General features: G+C 40.2%; 1 long non-coding RNA gene across 3 annotated transcripts in view; it reads right to left on the reverse strand.

Annotated features, from left to right (window-relative positions):
- LOC144584032 (uncharacterized) overlaps positions 1-18,870 on the reverse strand; it is a 23,783-nt gene extending 4,913 nt beyond the window's left edge. Inside the window, exons 1-2 of one of the 3 annotated variants that reach the window (XR_013538029.1) lie at positions 17,065-18,870; positions 2,221-6,729 (exon numbers count right to left, since the gene is read on the reverse strand). This is a non-coding gene — a long non-coding RNA (uncharacterized LOC144584032). Of the gene's footprint in view, positions 1-2,220; positions 14,364-17,064 lie in introns of those variants that run through there. The other 2 variants (XR_013538030.1, XR_013538028.1) reach the window with 2 other exon arrangements.
- Between the last annotated feature and the right edge of the window lie 524 nt (positions 18,871-19,394).

The raw sequence follows: 19,394 nt of genomic DNA on the forward strand, positions 1-19,394 counted from the left end.
ACATTTGTCTTCTAAAAACACTTTTCTCCTATGTGGCATGGAAATGCGGCAGCATTGCACTGAAAGAGTGAAAGAATAAAGGGCCATCCATTTCCAAAAGCTGAGTAACCCAGCACTTCAAAAGAATCCAGAGAGGATTTCATTCCTGAATCTATATCACCCTCTCTCTGTAGTCTGATGGAAGTGAAAGTCACTTAGTTGTCTGTGACGGTGTGCAAGGCCAGGTTGCCATTGGCCAAAGTGAGTCTATTTTCTCAGGTGGTGGAGCACAGAAGGAGGTGAAGCCACCAACACTCCTCAGTGCCTTGCCCTTGTTAGAAAATAAAATACAAATTGTAGGTGTGACAGGAGGAGAGTACAGTACACCGTTTCTGTAATGTGAATTGTGGAACTTCTTTAAAAGATTTCATGGAGAGGGGAAACTAGAGGCACAGTCTTAAACCCTGAGGGAGTCAGTGGCGAGTTGCTTTCCCACTTTGGGTGGCAGCAGAGCTTGCATCACCTTCAAGGGAATATTGTCTATGTGTTGAAGATGTTAGATGACAAACATGCAAACTTCAAGAGCTGCTCTACCAACTCTTCAAGCTGAATCCAGAGCTATATGTACTGGTTGCAATAACTTCCCAATTCTCAGAACTGTAGTTTGATATTATACATTTTCTCTTCCCACAGCTTTACTCTTACAGATGCCTTAATGGAAGACAAACCTGTTTCCTCAGCCAAACTAATGATTAAAATTTGCCATGATGTCTGGACCAGAAAACTGTAGTTTGAATAAATACACTAAATACACTTGATGGTTTCTCATCTGGATATCAACAACAACAACAACAACAACAACAACACTTTAATTTAAGGAAGCCAGGAGATCTTCCATTTAAAAAATACACAGGTGAAGGGAAGAGAGATAGAGAGAAGGATTACTTGAGCTAATGTTCCTGGTTCTCCAAATTATAGTAATGAGACCTCTGAATTTGGTAATTATTTTTTCCTTTCTGATATGTAAGTTTGTGGTTTTAAAATAATCAATGGATATAATCCAAAGAAATGCACATTTAGTTCTAAGGATCAGTTCTGCACGGTGAAAGCAGCTTTCAGGAATGTAGTCAGACATGTTTGAACCCAAGGGGACCTTTGAAAACATTTTGTGATGTGACACCAGGTTCTGCTGTGTTTATAAATATAGATATATAATAAGAATATTTTGCTAAGTGTGCCCAATTTCATGAGTGAATTTAAAGTGGGCATTTAACATTATTGTTCACACAGGTACTCCAAGAAGTATTGCTTATCTGAATGCCTCTGCACAAAGAAATCCATTCAGTTCCCTAAAACAGCAGCAGCAGCAGCAACAACAACAACAACAACAACAAAAGAAGACTCCTCAGTCACCTTATACATATAAGGTACATGGAACTGTTTCCTTGCTCTCCAGAAGAAATGTCTTCAAATTACGCACTCTTCAATCTTTTCTTGCCTTTTCAATCGTTTCTTGCCTCTTCAATCTTTTCTTGCCAGAATATTCTAAACAAAATATTCACCACAAAATTCATTCTAACTCTAACTCCCTTGTGTTATGTCATTCTAGATCTAATAGACGTGAGAAGGCAAATATATTTATTCTTCAGGTAGGGCAAATGTCAGGGCCTGCCCCACCGTGAAACAAAGTGAAGGATTAATCTTAGATGGCAGAGTTTGGCTAACATGAGAGGATACCAAACTGTTCACTATTATTCTTGTATTTTTTTTACCATTAGTACAGGGGAAGAGCTCTCATGAGATTTTCTGTCTTAAGGACAAAAGGATGTGTGAGTGCAGGTGCTTATGTAATATGGTATAGATTTTAAAAAATGAAGCAACAAAACTAGGAGACAACATATAAGTTGTCTCAGAGATTTATCTTATATACATATGCACATACGTGCATGTACACATACATACGCACATACAAATATACACTCTGTCCCAGAAATCCTGCTTCTTTATTTATCTTTGTAATGTGGCACACACTGCCGATTATAATATGATGTGTACAATGTTTTAAATGCCTACTTATAAAACATGGACAAAATTTCACAATATTCTGAGTCAACACACTTTTTATTGGAGCCACTAATGTAAGGGAAAGGTGATAAACCCATGCCATTACTTTCAGCTGCACAAAGGGGGGTCATGTGACTGAATTTGTCCCTATGCACAAAGGTAACATGAAAAGGATACCAATCCAGCTTTCTTCTGGCCTCAGGCTTCTTTCATATGAAACTCCGCTTCCAGTCCGAAGTGGCCTGAGAACAAGTGTCAGCACCCTGAGAATGAGAGCAAGAGCAGTGGTTCTTAACCTTTTTGAAAGAAACGCCCCCTTGAACCATTGAGGAAGTTATCATTGGCCCCCTCCCCGTGGTGGCACTGGCGGCACTGGGTCTGTTGCCAGCACCGCGGCTGCAGCCACCTTCTCGGGTTTGGCTTGCTCCATCGCCCCCACATCGCCCCCCTTCTGTTCCTTCGCCCCTGTATCACCCCTTTTTGTTCCATCGCCCCCTGAAAAATGAAATTGCCCCCTGGGGGGTGATATCACCCAGGTTAAGAACCACTAAGCTAGAGGACATATCCGTGCTCACCTTCTGAAGGTCTTTATCATGTAAGATGTGCTTGCAGGGAATTTTGAACTTCAGCAACACCCGGGTACTTTTGGGAGGGGGGTAATAGTGAAGCATAGAGAGTGGGAAGCACTGTTCTGTATTATTGCCTCAGGTGTAAAACTGGCTTGTTGTAGCTCTGTGCATTTTGAATGGCTTTTGATACCACTGACTATTGCATCGTACTTGCTCAGTGTAAGAAGCACGGCAACATATTGGTTCTAGACCTTACCCTTTTAAAGTTGACCTATTCGCCCACAAAAGCATTTCAGAAAAGTTTCAGAGAGTGACATTGCAAGATTTTTACTTGAACCCCTGCAGTTCTGCTGTAAGATGGTACACGAGTTCTTATCATCTCCCGTGCCTCTGGATGAGGTTCTCAAGGGATTTGGAGTGAGGAACTCTATTACGCTGTGCCATCTGAACTGGACGAGGCCATAAACAGTTTGTGACTCAGGCAATGACACATCTCCCAAATTTGGGGGGCAAGGTGTCCCCAGCTGAGTCCATAAGCTGCTCTTGAAGCTATGTAGATGCTGAACTGTTGTCTGAATTCAGTAGTGGGCCTGCTGGTGTAAACTGAGATGAAACCTGAGCGGATAAAATCTTTGTGGGTAGATTGGTCCATCTCTTCCAGATGGCAGTACAATTCCTCTACAAGAGTAGGGGTTTCTCTTTGTGTAATCCACCTTGAAGCCCAGGTGTCCTTCCTGTCTCCTCCAGCAACTTCTGCCCTACCCCTTGGCAAACAGAATCCCAGTAGTAAGGAACTGCATCAGAAATGGATGAAGGAAATAAAATGCATATAACAAAGCTAAGGTCAAGAAACAAACTGAGTCCTTCTGGGCAGGAGAATAAGCCAAGAGATGAAGAACGGGAGCCAAACTCAAAGTCAAATAACAATCCAGGGTCTAGCTGGTAAACAGCAGACAGATAGGGAGACTCCAAAGGGCAAAGAGATCTCAAAACAGACCAAGGCCCTGCATACCAGTGAAGGCCTAGTGAGGATCACAGTAGGCAGGAGCTGAACTTCAGGACAGCCACAGTTTCCCAACTGCCTTATGGTCTCAAGGCTGAGGCTTATATTGCTGAATCCCTGGGGCCACACTCAGAGTTCAGCAACAGGCGTTTGGACAGCTGGTCTTCATGGAAGGAGGAACTTTCCTGAAAGAGAATTCTCCATCTTGAGAAATTTTACAGCACACAATAGAAATGTATTCCCTTCCCATGATAAATAGACTAGTTGACCCTTGGAATGTCCTCCACAGTTCTTAGAGTAAGCACCCGTGTGCCTACATGTGGGCACACTGGTTCTAAGATAAGTGAAGACAGTTCTGAACTAACACTAACACAAATGGCCATTTTGGCAGTTAGCAGCTGTAAAAATTGCCAGTAAACCTTCAGACTACCGCTTTAAACAATTCATTTCTGCAAAACCTGGTGCTTGTTTTTTAAAATCAATTTACATGTCAGTGTTTCTGTCATATTAGACTCTGTGTCTGGCTGCAAATGCTGTTGTTCTTCTCTGAATCATAAATACCAGATGCATATGAACCAAACTCAGGAATTTGTTCTAATTAAGCCATGATTTGTTACTGTTTTAATGAAAACAGAGCTTCCGTGAGTCATTCTGTTAAACACCTAGACCTAGACTTCCACATAAGCTTCAGCTTGTATTTGTTGATACAGTTATCATTTATGGTCCATTATTAATTGACACTAATTAATATTAATTTAATTTTTCCCAGTTTCAGGATAGGCAATCACAACATGGATGAGGCAAGCGCTAACACAGTACAGCTACTTCATACCCAGCTCTATTTATATTTATTACAGCAAATGATCTAAAATATAATCTTCTTAATGACCTAAAATTTAATTTCTCAGTTTTTGATGGCAGTGTGAGTTCTGTTGTGGACTTCCAGAACACCTCACACAATTGTGGTAATTAGGTGGGTCATTTAAACAATCCCCATTGTTTCTCATTATTTTCGGCAAATAATATACCTTAGTAGTTCACAACTTTCCAGAATCTTCATGCCATATGCAAATTGTTTATGCTCATATTTGAACTATTTCTTATTGCCACAAATTATTTATTCACATATTGAAAATACTTTTTACTGTCCTACATGACACAATACCAGCTCAGGGTACAACTAATATGACACACACAAAAAACCTTTATAAACATCTTCACAACGATAAGAGGCATACAGGAGAATAAAGAAACATAAAGTAAACCAGTTTTAAAGTAAATAGATTTTGACCTGGCACTCGAAAGAATAGCTGTTGTTCCACTGGGGAGAATGTTCTACAAATGGGCTGCTGCAACTGGTGTACTGTCCCACCACCTAGATTAAGCTTCTAAATCATCTTCAAGGGGAACTTTGTGTGCCACACATGACAGTAATTCAGATGAGAGATTATTAAAGCAAGAGCCAGAAAGGGTCACATCTAACAGATTAGTAGATATCATGGCCCTGCTGATTAATTTTAGGCTGAGGGTGAGTTGGAGCCTCCATAACAGATGATGGTGAGGTGCTGACAGTCCTTGGACTCTTGGGGATGTACAAGGCTGAAACTCCAGATAGAGGCAGCTGTGCTTCATAGTCCAAAGAAGAGGCTGGATACCTACCTAGCCCACACGAACAGCACAGGGTTCAAAACCAACCCAGTTTGAGGCTCCCAGGCAAAGTGCTCATAGTCACATATTCTCAAAAGTAAAATAATCTGCTAGGACTCTGCCCCTTTCCCTGCAGAATTCTTGCCTCCCCACTCTCACATTTTGAACATCAAAATCATGTGCCTTTGAACATACATGTGTAAGGTCTACCAGAAATATAAAAGGTCAGGTCTCCAAGATCTATAGTTAGCATATACACCCCTTATATAAACTCTTTAGGCTGCTCTAGATTAGCATGGGTACCTGATCTGCAATGTGATCTTTCTAACGAAGATTTGGTTGTCTCTAGTCTTCAGTACAAAATCAGCAGTGCTCCAAGAAAAACCACTGAAGACTTTCCATATTGTCCTACCAAATGATCCAGAGTTGTGTCAGGGTCATCCTCACTTTGCTGGAGCGGTTGTAGGAACAGAGGGGTTCTTTTCCAATTGTGCAGGGATAGACCCCTAGTATTGATCTCTTATGACAATATAACAGCGTTTCTAAGACTGCAAATGAAAGAAAGACACATAATGCTTTATTATTCCTATCTATCTTTATTGAGGACAACCAATGTCTATCTCATAAAGATCTTGTCTCCCTGCTTGTTGCTTCACCAAGGCAGGTGATAATATAGAGATGGAAATCCTTGGATGGATTTAGCATTGACAATTCATTCAGCGGAGTTTAGCAAGCTATTCTCACGGAGAACTTACCCTATAAACTCAGAAGACAAAGAGGATTTAACAAATGAATAAGTCTGGATTCCTTTTATTCAGTTGATACTTCTACACATTGAGGTCTTCGGAGAGATTATTTTTAATAAAATAGAACAATAATGTGACCAAGCGATTTGATCCTTTTCTTATGCCACTCTTTCCTGCTCCCCTTTCACGTGTTTTGACTATGTTTGGGTTTTTTAAGAATATAATTTTAATTTTTTTTCATCTACCATATCACAAATCATTTTTGCAAGTCTTCAACATTTCAAGGAGGTGTGTGTTCTCATGTGATACCAATGGGGAGATGCTATGGAAGGAATATACTCCCAGCCCCAGAAATTGGAGAAGTAACTTTTGGACTACAACTTACAGAATGCTCCAGTCAGAATATTCAGCCACCATGATAGTGGGCGTATTCTCTAGTTCACTGGTTCTTAACCTTGGGTTACTCAGGAGTTTTGGACTGCAACTCCCAGAAACCTTCACCACCAGCTGTCCTGACTGGGGTTTCTGGGAGTTGCAGTTCAAAAGCATCCGAGTAACAAAGGTTAAGAACCACTGCTCTAGTTAAAAAAAACAACAACTTTACCCACCTTACCTCATTCTGTTCTAGGCACTGAGAACGAGTTGTTTTGGTCTTTGGATTGAGGGTTTGGATTCTCTGTCTGCACATGGAATTGGATTTTTTTTCCCAGAGAAAATAAATCTGCAGGGGGGAACAAAAGCAAGAAAACTCTGCTACAGAAACAGAGGTTTCCCCAGTGCATGTATCTTAAGTTACTTCCTCGTTCATTTTTTTAAAGCGATAGTTATACCCTCGTTAGTTACATTTCTTCAAAGTCCATAAATATTTCTGTCTCGCTCAAGACAGAGGGCATTTCACTTTCTATAAAAGCTCTACAACGATCCTGTTATTAAAAAGGGAAAGAAAAAAAAAAGATTTATCACCAAGCCAAAGCTGTTCAGGCACAGAGTCGTTTTCCCCAATCCATTGAGTCAGTACATCTAAATGGCCTTTCATACTATCCTGTAGTTCAGATTAAATTGTTTATTAGAATTTTGTGCATTATTAAAAAAAGAAGGAAGTTGTAGCCCTTTATTTTAAAGATTGCAGCAATAAAAATTTAGATGATTCAGATTTATCAAGTGCATTGTATAAGGCAGTAACCACCACTATTTCTTTTTAATACTGCTAAGAGAGTCACTACATTCTTGCATCTTGCTTGCTATCATAAATAACTGATCTGTTTACAAGATGTTGCAGTGTAAGAGGGAAAGAGGATTCACACTTCTCAGTAACCTGAGGAATATATGTATAGATCCGCCATATATCCTATCATTTTCCTAAACCGTAATAGAAGTCTTTAAACAGTAATAAAGTTTCCAGCATGGCTTTTAAATTTTACTTTTATGTTCTCAATATTTACCTATAGAAAGCAGAGTAAACATGCTGACCTAGATTCAAAGATACCAAAATATCCTCCACATGTAGTTCTGGGTTCAAAAGTTGGTGGAAAGCAAATCTATTGATTCCAAATGGATTGTTCTTCGTTATTTCACATTTCATGTAAAATGCATATGCTTTTGTCTGTGCATAATAAACAGATGCATTACAATAGCTGGAATCCTGTTTTTACAGCAACATTACACAAAGGTGATGATGTCATCAGGCACAGCAATTTTCCAGGGGGGGAAATCCTATTATTTCCCAAAAAGTCCCAAGGCTCTCATGAAATCCCTTTCACTGTTGGGGTGGTGGAATGGGGAAGTTTTTAATTTCCAGGAACTAAGTAAATCCTGCACGAGCAGAATTTAAGCCAGACATATCTCTGGAAGAGAAGGAAATGCACTCTTCAAGCAAATGATGTGTACAGTAGCATGGAGATCAAGTGGATGGCATATTATCTCACCTGAACTGGGCCAGTTCTGCTATATTGACTAGGTCTGTGCATTCAGGATCTGAGGAGTGGAAATATCCCTAGAATTTATATGGTGCATATGCAGGCAGGCAGGTTGTACAAATAATACAAGTTGTGACTAAAATATAAAATTGAAACATGGATGTTTTTCATTTGAAGGGTATTCATATTTCCATATTGTCAATGTACAATAGTCTTTGCAGGTAGGAAGTACGTTTCGTAGGTAAGGCAAACAATGATGAGTTTTCCCCAAAAAACAAATAATAAGGTGATTTAAGTGCTCCAGAGGCTAACGAGATCTTTGAGCTTCCTCGTCACCTGATTTCAGACTGCAAAGCAACTGTTTGAACTATAGCCTGACAACATCTGGTGGAACACATGATCCCAATCCCTGATCTATTCAAAACTGGGTCTTTGTAGCATAATTCTCTGGAATTTATATGGCTAATCCAAGTGCACTGGTCACTGTGAGAAGCAGGATTGTGGGGATTTTTGTTTGCGGGAGCCTCGTGGCGCAGTGGTTAAACTGCTGTACTGCAGCCAAAACTGTGCTCACGGCCCGGGTTTCTATCCTGTGTAGCTGGCTCAAGGTTGACTCAGCCTTCTATCCTTCCGAGGTCGGTAAAATGAGTATGCAGCTCTTTTGTGCATGCGGACAATGTGTAGCCTGCATAACTAACTTGTAAACCACCCAGAGAGTGCTTTAAGCACTATGAGCGGTATATAAGCAGCACACTTTGCTTTGCTTTTGCTTTGCTTCTCCCCTCCACCCCACCCCAAATGATTTGGACTCATCTCATGGCTTGGAATCCACCCACCCCTCACTTTTCTTTTCTGGGGCTTATTTGTGATAGGGACTTGGGGCTGTGGACTTAGGATTTGGAACCAAAGGCTGGGGCTCGGACTTGGGGGACATGAACCCAAAGACTTGCCAACATCCCTGAATTAAAGGTTTCTCGAATTACTGCTACTGATAGAGAATGGTAGAGTATGCATCTTTCACAAATACCAATGGCCTAAGTTATAGGGATGATGGGTAGCCAGGCTAGGATGACTTTTGCCAGAGGTCTCATGGAGCTCTTGTGAGAGGGAGTAGTTAGTACACTTCTCCCTTGAATTGCGTGGGTTTGAGCAGCACGGTTTTGATTATACATGATTTTTTTTGGTCAATCAATATTTCAATAAATAAATAACTATTTCAAGAGATAAATAAACATTTCGATAAATAAATAAATTTTAAAATAATTACTGTGCTGCTATTCAGCTCCATGCAGTAGCGTGAGAAAGGCGGGTCTCAGACTTACTGAACCCCCTTTTGTTGTTGATGTGGTGGCCCCGGGTTCAATGGTGGTGGCCCAGTCAGGCCCCTCTCCTGACATGGCGGCTCCACATGGTGGCTGGGTTAGGGTGTTCAGGCATGCTCTACAGTTAATAATCTGCTAAATTCATCTGTTTTGTATGTGAATCAACTGTTTATGCTTTGTAGTTATGTTGTTGGGGTCATAAGAGTTATACGTGGATTTTGAACTACATGGGGGTTCTGGTGCCACAAACCCCAGTGCTGTTCAAGGGAGATATGTATTAGACTGCATGGACCACTGGCCTGCCTTACTATAGGGCTGCTGTATGTGTTACAAAATGTACACTGCTCTTCCAGTACAAAATGTTAATATAATCACAGTGAATCCCTGTGGGTGCAAGCCATGATTCTCCGTGGAAAGGCACACCGCTGAAGTCCACCTGCTGTAGTTAGCAAATACTGCCGTGTGTGCCCACGGCATTCTGGAGGATTATAAACTGTATGGTTTGAATAAGAATTTTAGAGTTGAATATCTGGATAAATAAAGATATATTTAGATTAGCTGGGCTCTGGGGGTTGAATGTTTTGAACATCAGCTGAAGACCTATCTACTTATCTAATTTTTTTCCCTCATCATTTTCCTGATGGTTAATATTATTACTCACCCTGCGTTTTAACCATAGAATCTTGGAAGTGTAGCTCCCTGCCAGTGCAAGAAATGGACAGCTAAAACATCCCTGAAAGGTCACCATCCAACTTCTGTTTAAAAATCTCCAGTGACAAAGAGCCCATCACCCTCTGAGGCAGTCGATTCCATTGTTGAATGCCTCTCACTGTTTAGTAAGTTCTTCCTAATGTTTAGTTGAAATCTCCTTTCTTGTAACTTGAATCCACTACTGCTCCTATCCTCTTGAGATACAAAACAAAAACGAAAAGCCAAGCCTGTTCTATCTTCCATGTGACAGCCCTTCAAATAATTCATGGTGGATATCATATCATCTCTCACCTTTTCTTCTTCAGGCTATATGTGCTAGTTTCCTTGACCTTTCTCACAGGGTTTGGTTTCCAGACCTTAAACCACCCTGTTTGACCTCCTTTGGACATGCTTTCAGATTCTCAATATCCTTCTTAAATTGTGGTATCCAGAACTGTACAGAATACTAGGTAAAGTCTGACCAAAGCAGAATAGAGGAGTACATCCGTTGATATGCTCCAGTATCATATCCACTCTTTTTTTGCTGTTCCATCACACTGTTGGCTCATGTTTCGCTTTAGATGTACTAAACGTTCTAGATCTTTTTCACATGCACTACTCCAAGCCAGCTTTGGACCATGCTAAACTCATGCATCTGATTTTTTTTTTCTGCCTAAGTGCAGCACTATACGTTTTTTTTAATTGAAACTTATTTTGTTTGTATTGGCCTAAGTCAGTTAAGGTCAATAGCTAATAGAGTCTGTCTTCTAATGCAGTGGTCTCCAACCTTGGAGTGTGTTCTTAGACTACAACTCCCAGAATCCTTCACCACCACCTCTGCTGGCCAGGATTTCTGGGAGTTGAAGTCCAAGAACAACTGGAGGCCCAAGGTTGGGGATCACTATGAATGAATTAGTTATTCCTCCAAATTGGTGCTATCTGCAAATTTAAAGAATATCCTCTCCACACCCTTACCCAAGTTATTTATAAAGTTATGAAACAATACAAGGCCAAGAACAAACTCCTGGGGCACCCCACTTGTCACTCCATTCCAAGATGATAAGAAGCCAGTAGTGAGCCTGTTGACCAACTTTGGGTGCAGCCTGTTGACCAACTACAAATCTGCCTACCTGTAGCATCATCTAGCCCACAGTTTGCCAGCTTGGCCAAAAGACTATCATGAGGGACCTTGCAAAAAATCTGCTGAAATTAAGATACACTAAATCCACAGCATTCCCCTTATATAACAAGCTTATGACTCTGTAATAAAAGAGAGGGAAGATTAGTCTGGCATGATGTTTTTTTTTTTCTCAGAAAGCCATGCTGAGACTTAGAAATGGTGGCATCTCGTTCTCAGAGCCCACAGAGTGACTGTTTAATTATCTGTTCTAGAGGTTTTTTTTTCTCCTGGCATTGATGTCGAGATGAATGGTTGATCATTACTTGAATTTCCTTTTTGCCTCTTTTTGAATGGGGACAACATTTGCTCACCTCCAGTCTTCAGGGAACTTGCCTGCTCTCTTGGCGAGTATTCTCAAAGATGATAGACAGAGGCTGTATCCTCAGACTCCTTTAGTGCCTTGGACGGAACTCCCCTGGCCATAGAGACTTAGATATATTCAAAGTAGCTAGATGCTCCCATTCCATCTCTTTCTCTCTCTTAGGTGACAGTCCTTGCATTTCCTCTTCTGTTTGGCTTCTCCCAGGTTGTGCACTACTCTGCTTTTGTGAGGAAACAGAGGTGAAGTAGGAGTTCCACAGTTTTGCCTTTTCTTTGTCATCCCTTAATACAATTCTCCAGCCTCTCCATGCAGCAGATCAGCGTTTTCCTTGTTCTTCCTTTTGCTCTGAGAGTCACTGAAAAATCCCTTTTTTGTTATTTTTTCTGTCTTTTTGTGAGTCTGTGCTCCTTTTCAGTTTGAGTTTTCCTAACTTTCCCTCTACAAATATTGGTTACCACTTTGTACTCTTTATGATTTGACCTTTCTTTCTCTTCCTATCCTCTACATGCCACCTTTAAATTGTAGCTCATCTGATAACGCATCATGCATCCACTCTTTCTTTATTATAGAAACTGTTTGTGATTGTGCATTTTTAAGAAACTCCCATTCATCATGGACTCCCTCTTCTTCGAATATTTCTGATCATGGGATTAGTGTGTATTGTGCCTCTACCTTTTCTCTATAACAAATCTGGACAGAATTGTTTTAAATACATTTTTACTGTTGTTATTATTTTGTTATTTTATCCCTTTTAGGTTTTATTTGTCTGTATTGTGATCTGAGATTTTTAAAATGAAGTAATACAGAAAAGTTCTAAAATAAAGTGAGTAAACTAGAGAACAAAATTAAGTGCCATATTTTTTGTGTATAAGAACCCAACATAACTTGGGTGTATAAGACATCCAAAAATTCAGAAATCAATATTTAAACGTTAGAAAGGAACATACGGTATTTTTATTTAGTAATTAGGCGACATTTACCAGCCACTACTGTGTTATGCATCACCCTTAGCTGAGCAATTAACTTCGTTCAGCCTCTGTTTTCACCACTGCTTTCTTCTTCATCACTATTACTAGTTTCAGTAATATCAGTTTCTTCAATTTCTATTGCATCATCACTGAGTCAGTCTATATACATGAGATCATCTTCAGTTCTGTCCATGGCATTGCTGATTCCACATTCCTTGAAGGACTTCACGATCACCTCTTTTTGACACCATACCATGAGTTTAGAACCCAATTGCTAACCTCAGTAATGGCTGGTTTTCTCACTCTTCCTGTCAGTGTCAAGTTACCACCTGCTTTTTGAATTCATCTATCCCATTCTTCTCTCATCGGGGGTTTAAACGGCTTGTTGATTGAAACATCCAGTGGCTTTAGCTGACCTGTACGTCCACCAGGAATAACTGCTAGATGTGTTCACAAACCCAATGCAACCCTTTTTGTATTTTCCGTTAAATGTGCTCGGAGCTGATCAAAGACAAGTAGAGCTGGCTTCTTTAAGAGCCCTCCAAGTCTTCTGGATCAAACCTTGGCAAACCAAATGGCCATGATGTTTTCATTCATCCATCCCTTCCCATGAACTTGCACAATAATACCACGTGGTATGGTCTCTTTAAGTTTTCCTCTTAAAAATAAGCATAGGAGGCGGTTTAGTACCATCTGCACAGCATGAAAGCACCGTCGTATAGTGTGTCTTTTCATGGACACTTGTTTTGATTGCCACTGTTTTGATTCCTTTCACATCAACAGTTCTGTTGGAAGGCACATCAAAATTGAGAGGCACCTCATCCATGTTTGCAATCTGACTTGGTTCAAAATCATATTTTGCCTGAAGTTGTATGACAAAGGAATGAAACTGCTGGATTGTATCCTAATAAACCGGTGGCGTTTTCTGTGCTAACTTTGTTCGTGCTCTCATGGCCAACCCTTCTCTCTTCATGAAATTGAAGGATCATTTTGCCTTTCTTGTAAAATTAACCATCTTCATTTCACTTGCAGACATTCTTGTCTGATGTTGAATAAGTTTGGTTGATACATACAGTGATGCCTCGCTTAACAAGCGCCCCGGTTAACGATGAAATCACATAGCGATTTGGTTTTTGCAATCGCAAAAGCGATCGCATTGCGATGTTTTAAATGGGAAAAAATCGCTTTGCGATGATTGGTAAGCTGTTTCGCTTACCGATTTTCGCATAGCGATGTTTTCCCAACAACTGATCAGCGGTTCCAAAATGGCCGCCGGGTAAAAAACATGGTCGCCCGCTGTGTTTTGGGATGGATTCCTCGCATACCGGGCAGCGAAAATGGCTGCCGTATGGAGATTTTCGCTTAAAGGTAAGTTTTTTGCCCATAGGAATGCATTGAAGGGGTTTCAATGCATTCCTATGGGCTTTTAAAAATCGCTTAGCAATGTTTTCGGTTAGCAGCAATTTTTGCTGCACCGATTAACATCACTAAGTGAGGCACCACTGTATATCCCACCCTGGCACTGCTCCAAAATCCAGGTCTTGACCCTCTGCTCCAAGTTTGCCCATTTTGCAGATTTTCCTCTTAAGGTTTTTTTTTTCTTTTTGGCATCTTAAGGAGTTGTTCTTCCTGTTTTCTCCTCTGTCTGATCATACATTCAGTGGGAGGAGGTCCAGACTGTCACTCTGCAGCTTTATTTACATGCTTGTTTGCATACCTGATTATATTCAGTTTGAATTTTGCAGAATAAGATATTCGGTTTTTAAAATTTTTATTTTCTGACATATTTATGGGCTCAGTGATCGCATTGCTTACACCAGTGGTGGCTGAGCCCGAGTACCCAAAATGGAAAAAGAAAAACCCAAACCAACCCAGTGAGTGATAGCAGAAACAGCAGCAGAAGCAGAAGCAAAAGCAGAGGGGTGAATCCCAGGCACGGAGGTGCCTCTAGATTCCCCTCCGGGTCCACCTGCAGGTAAGGAGGAACATGGCCGGCCTGTCACAGGCAGCACCAGCTGCTTCAGAACACGGCGGCCCCACTGCCCATTGCAGTAGCGGAAGCAGAAGTGGAAGGAAGAATCCCGGCATGGAGGTGCCTCCAGACCCCTCTGACAAACATGCGGTAGGCAGTTTTGCTACCACACAGTTTCCTCTTCAGCTTACTTCTGTGTAAAAGACGACCCTCAATTTTTCCTCTAATAATTTTAGGAAAAATTATCATCTTTTACATGGAAAAATATGGTAATTGTAATTTTATCCAAAATTATATTTGCGTTATCTTCGTTTTCGCTGTCGGTATGAACTATGAAACTATACATTGCCAAACCCTCCCATGTGACTTATTTGGAAAGAATGGGGTCTTTTCATTAGCCTGAAAATACATTATGTTGTTTAGTCAACTTCCATTAGGAAGCTTAGAGTGAAGGAGAAAATGTCAGTGATAGCAAAGAAGCTGTTAAAAAGGTAACTGCTTGTCATCTGTGGGAGTACTTGTTAAAAATGAAATTGTAAACATTAGTACTGCAAGAAGAGGAGTCAGAATATATCATTGGATTATAATAAATATATTATTAAAGTAATAAAATATATTATTGGGTTATTAGTTATTAGTTTTAAACAGTAAAATACATTATTTCAGCCTTGTAGGTGCAGTGATTAAACTACAGTACTGCAGTCAAGATTCTGCTTATGACTTGAGTTTGATCTTGACAAATTCAGGTAGCTGGCTCAAGGTTGACTCAGCCTTCCATCCTTTCGGGATCAGTAAACTGAGTACCCACCTTGCTGGTTTGTGTGTGTGTGTGTAGCCTACATAATTATGCTGCAACTACTGAGAGTATGCTTTAGCACTATGGGGCGGTATATAAGCAGCACACATTGTTTTCATATTGATTGCTAATATGAGTGCAGTAAAGAAAGCAGTACAAGTCTGTAATTTCAAGTAACCGTAAGTAATGTTTTTTATTCTTTCTACTACAAATGTCAGGGTGAGTTATTGGGACTGTAAGTGCCAGTTAATGAGAAAGGGTTGGATTCTGGGGAAGTTGTAGCTATTCTCCTCTGTGATACTCTGTACTTCTACTATGTAGCAAAAAGGAATTTTACCAGAAATTCAAAACTCTGCAAGAGGTTCAACCATTACGCAATGTTAACCAACTCAGTCAGCCTGTTTGTAGTATGAACTTGTTCAGTGCATCTCTTTTTTTTAGTGGAGAGAGAGCTGTGTATGCCCAATCCACACAGTCTTCTTGGGCTCCCTAGATTAGCCTGCTAAAACATTGCTAGTGCTGAAGTAAGGTTCAGTTGATAGTCCAGCCAGCTTTAGTAGGTTGCTTAGTAGTGTGTACCATCTTGTCCTTCAGTTCAAGAACTGAAATATCCTGAGCTGACTCTGATGCAAATAATTGAACTTTAGACTTTATGCATGCAATGTCAATACTCTACCACTTAGCATCACACACATATGTATCACAGAGGTAATTGTTGGCTTCTGTTTAAATCTGTGGTCTTTACATTTGCATTTTTTTAAGGACTGGGAGGTAGCAGTTGCTTTGCTTTTTGTCAGAGGCATAACCTGTAAATCTGCTGCTGGCACAGCTTCATGGGAAAAAAATGTCTCTTCAAACTACAGCAAAAGCCTGCTGCAAATGTGAAAGCCAAGATCACAGGTTATCCCACGGGATTCACACTGCAGAACACAAAATTCTTGTTCTTGATAACCCTTTTAAAGCTTGATAACAGACTCCTTGCAATTTTAACAACAAAGAGTGGTCTGTTCCCTCACGTCCAGGGGGAAACCACAGAGCCAAAGTAAACTTTCACCCAACTGCTCTGCTTGCCCCTCCATTCTAGTCACTTATAAAAATAAAAATAAAAATTAATGACTGCACACAGACTTTACATAACAGTTAGGTGTAACTGTTATGAAAGGGATGTATTGACTCCACTGAATTGCGTTTCACTCCAAGTACAGCTATTAAAGTAGTATCAATAAACATAGTTAAGCTGTTGGCACTTAGTTCAGAATTTTAGTTCTAAACAATTTTATTAGGAGAACCTAATAATCAATGTGTCAGATATAGCACTATTTTAGCTGTCACTTGGAAGCACTGTTTAAAGACATAAATATTAAGCGGGGTAGCTTTTTTCAGTGAATTAATCATATAATGTACGTCTAAAATATTTTAGTTTATGACTGATTTGGAAATGCATATTTGACTTTAGAAAACTGATACATTTATGCAACTTCCCGCACCCCCAAAATTGCAAACAACAGCAGCCACCCAGGTGCTCACGGGGCCTCATTTGAGATGGTCCCTGCAATTGTGTTTTCTAAAAACAAAGGGTTGGGAATTTTAGGCTGCCTTACTATATTCAGTTTCTGGAGTGTAAGCACCATCACATTCAATGGAGCTTACTTCTGATAGTATACAATTTAACCATGAAGAAGAAAAAATGAATGTCTGCTCCAAACAGAGTATTTTGTATTCTAAATAATGCACCCTAATAAACCGGAGATCAGATTTGTTCTTTGGAGAATTCCATATGAGCAGTTCCTGTACAGATATGCAAATATTGCCACATAAAGGGCAAAACTATACACTTTAGTTCAGTCTAATTAAATCACACCCCCAAAATGCAATCATAGTAGTAATTACCTTGAGTTATTTGTAGCCACCTAAAGCTGGAATCAGGTGACCTAGAGTTCTAGATTTATTTATTTCAATAGCTAATTTCTGCTGAAGGCCATTAGACTCAATCCATTTCAAGTAGGATTATGGTAAAATTCCTCTAAGAAATTCCAGTGGTCTTTATCTGAATTATTTTTGTTTCTCTTGAGCCTCCTTTTTGTCACAGTAGGAACTTCAGAATCTTTTGCAGATGTTCATTCTAGGTGCCGTGGCAACAGCTTTGGGAGACCCTTCCAGCAAGACACACTCAGTGGATCTCCCTGCCTCTTTCAAGGGTGATTTCCTCCTTGCTTCCAAGGCCTCTTCCTCCCCTTTCTTCTCTGCTTTCTGTGCCCACCTCATCTGCTCTTACTTGTCAGAGAGTGAACAGATAAGCACTTGCCAACCAGCCCTTCACTTTCTCCTTTCTATTATTAGCGCAAAACGTAAAGAAGAGGATGAATAAACAAGCAAGAATGGCCCTCTACTACACACACACTTGATCTTAGCCAAAAGGTTTTGAATTATAGAATAGCTCTCAAAAGCCCTCTCCACCATGGGAAATGCTAAGTGGAGATAGTGGGATATGTTGGCCAAAACATTTGTAAAGCCAAAGGCTGCCCAGCACTATTGTGTATCAATACACTTATTTTTAAAAACTGTTGTGGGTGGGTAGGGGAATCCCCCAAGAAACTTCTTCCTGCCCTCTAAAGGCTGTTGGGAAAACTTTGCCATATGTTGATGGGCCCTCACCATATCTGGGCCCCCCACAACTCCCATTCATTCATTCATTGGTTTGTTGGTTGGTTCATTTATTTCTTTGTTTGTTTGTAAAACGATACTAAGCAGCAAAGGGGGGTCCTTTTGTTACAAAACACATTTTAAAGATAAATCCATATTTAGTTAACAAAAACCCAGTACAACAATGCACTTTACAGTATATGTTAGGTGCGGTTAAGTTGGAACCCACACAGTGTGCCTAACAGGGCTTTCAAGGTGAGATATTTAACAAGTAGTTTTACCAATTCCACACCCCTAGTGGGTTTCCATGACTGAGACAGGATTCAAATCCAGGCCTCCAGAGTCCTAGTTCCTCACTCTATCTACTTCACCACATTAGGTATCCATGTTTAATTAATGCAGTGACTATATACTGCATAATGTATGTACAGTTTTAAACAAATAAAAAGTTAAATATGAAAAGATGGCTATCCTTCTACATCTGAACCATGGTGGCCAACCTGTGACAGAATAAATTCCTTCTTCGTGTTCCATATGTGATGTGCTACATGGTTTCCCCCTCTTTCATGTAGATTCTCTGTGCACAAGAAAAAAGATCCCCAAGGAAGACTGGAAACAAATCCATAACCCTTGTTGATTTCCCTAAATTTATATAGGTAGCGATTGTTGCAGGAAAGATTTCTGCATCTTAAAAATAACAAATGAGCAGTGTGCCAGTTCCTGGGCTGCCAGTTCATTTCAGGATACGAATTCCTTGAATGGGTTCCTAAAGCTCTGGTGGTCATTTTTGTTCCACAGCAAACAATGAATCTACAAGAAGGCTAACAACCAATTACAATAGGCCCAGTGTTAATATCAGAAAAATTGGCACATTAATTAATTGGTGAATAGATGGCTTCACAATCCACTTGTAGTCGCATTTGTTTTGCCCCCTGTGTTATGATATCATCTCAAGGCCAAGTAAATGCAGCTGATGCCAACACAGTCTCCCTTTATTGTGCATCATCCTTACAGAGACAAGGAGCTGGAGAGAATCTGAGTCCACAATCAGAGTATTTTCCTCCTGTTTTCTGGAATGGATATGCCCCATACACAATGCGAGAGCAGAAATGTTTGACTATTAAGCAGTTAAAAGTCAAAGAGTGTAAGAACTTTAAAATGCTGGGCTTTTTTAAAAAGGATTTGTCTCATGCCTGAAAGACAATAAAATTGGTGCTGGGTAGACTGCCTTACAGAGGGAGCATCAGTACCAAATAAACCTTCTCTCTACACTCCATGCACTTCATATCTGAAAGAAGTATTGTTACCAGAGTATCAGCAGTCACTTACAATTGTAAACAGGACTTCGCAAAGTGTCTTTTATTTCCCTTCCTGCAGCTCTTATAATCCTCCAGCCAGCATGACTAGCAGCACTTCTGGTCCAAGGAAAATAGATCTTCCCCTTACTTTTTTTTTTTTTTACAAAAACTGTTTCAAACTCTCATTTTATCAATTCACACAGACTTTACATAGATGGACTCACTTGATCCTAGGAACTTCTCTATCTACTATTCATGCCCACTGATGTGATGCTGTAA

This window comes from Pogona vitticeps, chromosome 1, assembly GCF_051106095.1.
Source record: "Pogona vitticeps strain Pit_001003342236 chromosome 1, PviZW2.1, whole genome shotgun sequence".
NCBI lineage: Eukaryota > Metazoa > Chordata > Lepidosauria > Squamata > Agamidae > Pogona > Pogona vitticeps.